This window comes from Vicia villosa, unplaced genomic scaffold, assembly GCF_029867415.1.
Source record: "Vicia villosa cultivar HV-30 ecotype Madison, WI unplaced genomic scaffold, Vvil1.0 ctg.001605F_1_1, whole genome shotgun sequence".
Taxonomy (NCBI): Eukaryota; Viridiplantae; Streptophyta; class Magnoliopsida; order Fabales; family Fabaceae; genus Vicia; species Vicia villosa.
In genome coordinates this window covers 84,192-90,191 of record NW_026705673.1, presented here as the reverse complement: position 1 = coordinate 90,191, position 6,000 = coordinate 84,192, and the positions used below count along the sequence as shown (strand labels likewise).

General features: G+C 30.8%; 1 long non-coding RNA gene across 1 annotated transcript; it reads right to left on the bottom strand.

Annotated features, from left to right (window-relative positions):
* Positions 1-3,533: 3,533 nt before the first annotated feature.
* On the bottom strand, positions 3,534-5,807 carry LOC131635995 (uncharacterized). Its single transcript, XR_009293925.1, has 3 exons — positions 5,593-5,807; positions 4,813-4,937; positions 3,534-3,859 (listed from the first exon to the last, which is right to left on the bottom strand). It is a non-coding gene; the product is annotated as an uncharacterized LOC131635995 (long non-coding RNA).
* Between the last annotated feature and the right edge of the window lie 193 nt (positions 5,808-6,000).

Sequence of the window (6,000 nt, the reverse complement as noted above, 5' to 3'; positions counted from 1 at the left end):
GAAAACGGGAAGGGAGTTGAGTCATTCTCTTTCTCTTTCTCTCCATTTCTTTTGTGTAGTTGTCTCGATCACGATTGTACTATGTCGACTTATGGTGTTTTCGAAGGGATTATCTGGAGAATCCCTTTCATCGGAATTCACCATCATGGTGTGAAATGGAGTGGAATCATCGACAAAATTTTCCCATAAACGATACCAATGATCTTGAGAAAATCAACATGGTTTACAAAAAGGTGGTAAACCTGGATTTGATGGTGAACTCTAGTGTATGATTTTTGTCCCAATGCTTACGTCCAACGACATAGGTATCTGCAAACACTTAGACGCTTAAGTCAACGACAACCGATGCGAGAGATATTTGAGATTAGATTAGTGTGTACATGAATTTGAAGTCTTCGTTAGACCTTTATAGTAGGGATCTAGAGTTTAAAACCCTATAACCTTCTCTTGGGAGAATTCTGTTTCGAGAACATATGTTTTTAAACCTCTTCTTACTTTAATTCGACGTTCTCTGATGTAATGAGAATCGTTTTAATCTTTCACTATTCGGATTTCCTTTTTTATTTGGCTTTTATAAAATGAGCGCCGACTCAAACCCAAAGACATCTTAAGTGAAAAATGCAATTCTTACACCCAAAACATACACTACACCGTATTTACTGTTCACCAATACGGTGAACAATGCTTTTATTCAAAATAATAATTTTTTTAAATATTTTTTTTTTGGATTAAAGGAGACCGATATAAAAACTGTGTCATTAGTCGACTTCATTACTTTATTAACTAACATTCTATATTTCATTACTAACTTTATCTTACTACTAAAAATTATTTTTAACATATGAGTGCTTATTAACCAACTTTATGACTATATTAACTAACATTTTACACTTCATTAACCAACTTTGTTTTACACTACTAAATTATTTTTAATATTTGAGCGTTTATTAACGAACTTTATCACTTTATTAACCAACATTTTATAAATTATTAACAAACTTTGTTTTACTATTAAAAATTATTTTTAATATATGAAGCGTTATTAACCAAACAATAAACTATATTAACCAACTTTTTACACTCAATTAACCAATTTCGCGTTACCACTATTTATTCACTGTTATTATTACTATTCAAACCACTGTTCACATTACTAATTATGTCACTATTCACTCTTCATGTCAGTGTTCACCATATTTGTGAATAGTGAATTAGATGTAGGTATAGAATATGATATAAGTATAACATACTTGATCTTAAATAAATAAAAAAGTTAGTCATGTGTTTTTTTAATTAATGGAAATTACGTATTGAAGACATCTCTCCCAATAGATCATATCACAATCTTAAATTTAAGATATCCTCATAAACACTTCCTTTAAGCCATTGGATTGATTTCTTCGTTCTTACTTTATTTGTTAACTAGTAGAAGACCTGTGCGTCCGCACGGGTAAATCAAATCTTAAGATGAATAATGTATTACAAACGCATAAAAAGAAGTTCAAAAACTCGAATGAGAAATGTTAAATTAAGATTCAAAAACCATAATATAGATGTAATGAATCTATATATATATTAGCTATTTTAAAAATAAATAAAAAGTTGGAAATACAATAGCAAAAAATGTATTATGGTGATAGCGACCCGTGAAAATAGTGAATTTCAATGATAAAATAAAGCTTATAGAAAAACCTATTAAATCTAAACAAAATAAATCTTGAATGAGACCAGAGTTGAAAATATTTAAAAGTTTATGTTTATTTTTAACAAAAAATTATTTAAATAATTAATAAAAAATTATTCAAAAACTTAAGTGATTACCAATGTGTAAAACAATTTCAGTTTTTTAAAAAAAGTTAATCTGCTAACCATTATGAACATTGAAGAAATGATAAACTAAAGCTTATAGAAAAACCTATTAAACCTAAACACCATAAACTACTTCTTAGACTTTTGTTAAAAAAACGTGTACAAAAATTACTCCAAAATAAATACTGTATATTTATAATTTCCAACTTCAACTATTTCATATGAAAGGCTTTTCATGAACATTTGTCAAAAATTACACTAAAACTTTTAATACAAAACTGCTTCACCTTGACTTTGTAAAGCAAAACACTAAAAATTAGACTATAACTTTCAATTCAAAACTGTTATAACTTGACATTGAGCATGCATTGAGCATCACATATTTCTTGATAATCACATCTCTCATGAATATTGAAGCAAACTATTACATGTTACTACTATCCGAATCACAATATATTAAGAATTATCATCTCATTTTCAAAACTTTGTTGCACTTTCATGGTTCACTATCAGATTAAGACTAAATGGTAAAATCTTCATGCAACACTATCTTGTAGACATAAACTTGAGGATGGATCCCGGTCTCTCGCCGTCGACGACCATTTCGCGTAGTCCTATTAGATTGAAATTAAAACTCTTAAAAACCAAGAGAATTTTTTCATGTCATGTCTTTGCGACCATGATTAAGGTCGTGTTTGGTTGCAATTAAGAATTGTGACATGACCATGAATGCAATTTAAAATCTCGCTGACTGAGTACAAATACAAAGCACAGGACTAATCCCAATCATAAATTTCAAGTATGTTATAATTTGCAATTGTAATAGAATATTGTACAATATTGAGACTTATGTTTTAGCACTTAATTCATAACTACACAACATATGACCAATCATACACTTCAAGTACGTTTATGTGTAAATAATATGACAACAATTAGTTTCGTCGGAGAGAATATTATGTAATAGTTTTTATCACCCTGAAATGTAATACACTGTAAGAGGATAAACACAAGGATAAAGTATTAAATCGATTAAATATAATGACAGCATTTTCATATCCCTCAAATGCAGTTGTTAGTAAGAGGATAATAATAATGCTAATGTATTGATATGGGACATCTTCAGAAAATCATTAAATATTTCAAATTAAAGCAACACGTTTTTGTCCTTATTGATGCATGAATTGTAAACTTTAACATCATTTTGGAAATAAAGATAAGTACTACAACATGGATGTGAGAATACAATTTCATTTCCCGTTTGACTTTAACAATGTGACTGTACTGCTGCACAAATGTAACTTAAAAATACTGGAACGCCGGACAAGATGTTTCTTTAGTTAACCATCAGCATTTTATGCAACACTTTATTTTCATCGACTTGACATGTGACTGTACAGATCAAACTATAGAAGGACTACATAGAGCAAATATTTCGCAGGGCTATGACTGTCCAGAAAAATGATATTGAAATTCCAGGCTAAAAGATACGGTGACTTGCAAAACTTCTGATACATGTACATAAAAAGTAGGCTCTGTAATCAAGACACTCAATGAGGAGTGGGATTTATATAGGAGGTACAAGGCAATTTTATTTTTAAATTAGACATTCAGCATCGATACAATCAATTGGTAGCAATTATGTAATAAAAAAAGTTAAAATACAGGAGTCAAAGGAAAAGTAATGTGAATACTGCATTGCATAGGTATTGTTTATTGCGATAACTTCAAAGCATGTATGTAAAGGTACAACACATTAATTAGGAGTAGTACTATGTTTTTATTTGATAAATGCATTTGGCAAAAGGTCCAAATTCTGTATCCTATCAAAGGTGATACAACACCATGATTCACTAAACTACAAAACTTGTAATATAATAAACCGACACCGGACCTGCTAAGGCTATATCACAAAATCTGCAGCAAAGCAATGCATACCTGCTGCAACTTGAACTGTGATAATTTCATCCTCACATTGTCTTTTTAGTTTAATAGTTCTTTCTCCAGGATTGTCCTCAATCTCAAAAGGAAATCCAATAGGGATTTCAACCTGGAAAATTTACACAAAAGTGACGAATGACAGTGAATACCAAAAGCAATTGTTATCCACATACACATTATATGATAATCGGCGTTATTTCTGACCCCCGACAAGAACCGCAGGGGGTACAAATCTAAGATATGTAATTTTGTGTTCCAGGAAAACTCATCAGCATATAACACTCAAAGCTGATAATGACTGTCATACATTTTCATATACCAAGATAATCCACAAACAATAATATGATATTTTCTCACATTCAAACAATATTTCAATTTTCAGACAAGAAAAAAGGCTGAAAACTTGTTTTGCTCATTGGAAAGCAGCCATTCATGCATTTTCATATATCAAAGATAATCCACAAACAATAATATGATATTTTCTCAAATTCATACATTTCAACTTTCAGACGAGAAAAAGGGTTGAAAACTTGTTTTGCTCATTAGAAAGTAGCAATTCAAGAGCTGTTAAAACCTACTTAATGTTGTCCCTAGAATCACAAGATTTCAAGTTTAATACCTAAAAAGGATTATCATATTTTGGTCACTATTTGTAATTTTTAGGGACTATTTGAAGGACTAAAAGTATCCTTTTTTTTGTGAAAAGCTTTCGTAATAGGAACTATTCTTACAAGATGTAATACCATGGAAAACTAAATTTTAATTGAAAATCCAAGACTAAAGCAGGGGTTAAACTTTAATAAGGACTAAAATTTAATAGGGAATAAACTTGAAAGCTCATGATTGTGGAGGACTAACAACATATCTCTGCCAAAATATTATTAGCAAACTGATTTCACTGCATATATCAAAAACAAACAAATATTTAAACTAAATTTTGTATGATGCCAAATGAGCAATAAGGAATATATGAATGAGAAATTAACATCTAGGGGATAAAAGGCTTTTCAATCAAGGAATATATGAATGAGAAACTGGAGTGAATATATTAAAATGTAGTACCTTCACTGTGTGTCTTATGATTGTCCACCTTTTCATGGATTCCATCAAGCATGGAAATGAAAAATTCATGTGCATCCTGTTGTTCATAGCTGGCAAGGTTGGACTTGGCAGCATGCTGCCACCAACTAAAACATAACAACAACTTAAAGAGCTTAACTTACAACAACTACATGTATTAAATTAAAATTCATGCACCACCAATAACCAATCTATAGAGAAATCCAATAAACAAAGTATAAACAATAACACACAAGATTTACATGACACTTAAGAAGCCCCACAAACCTAAGCTCCATATTATACAAGCATAAAAGAGGGAAGGATCGTGGACACCACAAGTGCTGCAGTGAGGAGTTTCGTTGGGATTGCGGCGTCAATTCCATATCACCAACGGTCCAATATAAAATAAAATGAAAAAACTGAAACTTGTTTCTTTTGTAAAGAAAAACACAACGAATAGTATCAGGATAAGTTGGAGAATCTTTGTGACAAAAAAACCCAAAAAGTTGAATAAACCACCAAATAATCCGACTGTTGAATGAAAACTTGTTTAGGTAAAAACCTAACAAACAAAAATATGATTAAAAACATGATCTTTATGGCAAAAACATATATAAAACGAAAAAAATTTGAAACCTCATTCTGTTGTAAAGAAAAACATAAAGAATAGTATGAGGAAATGTTGGAGAATCTCTATGAACATCAAATCGGAATCTTGGAGAAGCAGAAATACAAAAGAAAAACAAAATATAAGGGAAAACGGAAGAAAGGGAGACTTACCCAGGTACAGGGAGGATGATTTGCGGACGAGGAAGCTGGGATGGAGAAGGAAAGGCGGAGGAGAAAGCTATAAGGGAGAGAGAAGTATGAATGCAGAGAGAGAATGAAAAACAAAAGCAAATGTGTTTAGAAGAAATGAATATAGAGAATACAAAGCTGAAGAAATGTATTGTTTTTCAAACTTTTGAAAGGGTGGAGGGAAAAACCAAAGGATATTAACAATCACCCTGTAGAATTATGGAAAAGGAGTGCCATTTGTAGTAATGTAGACATTTGATTGGTGGGAATCAAATTTTTATTTAGTAAATTACCAAAAAGGGCTTTTGTAAGAGTAATTAAATTTTGTATTAAGGGTAAATTAGGGTGTTTGGTGGTATATTTTATTCTTAGTCAGATAGTTGATTCAGA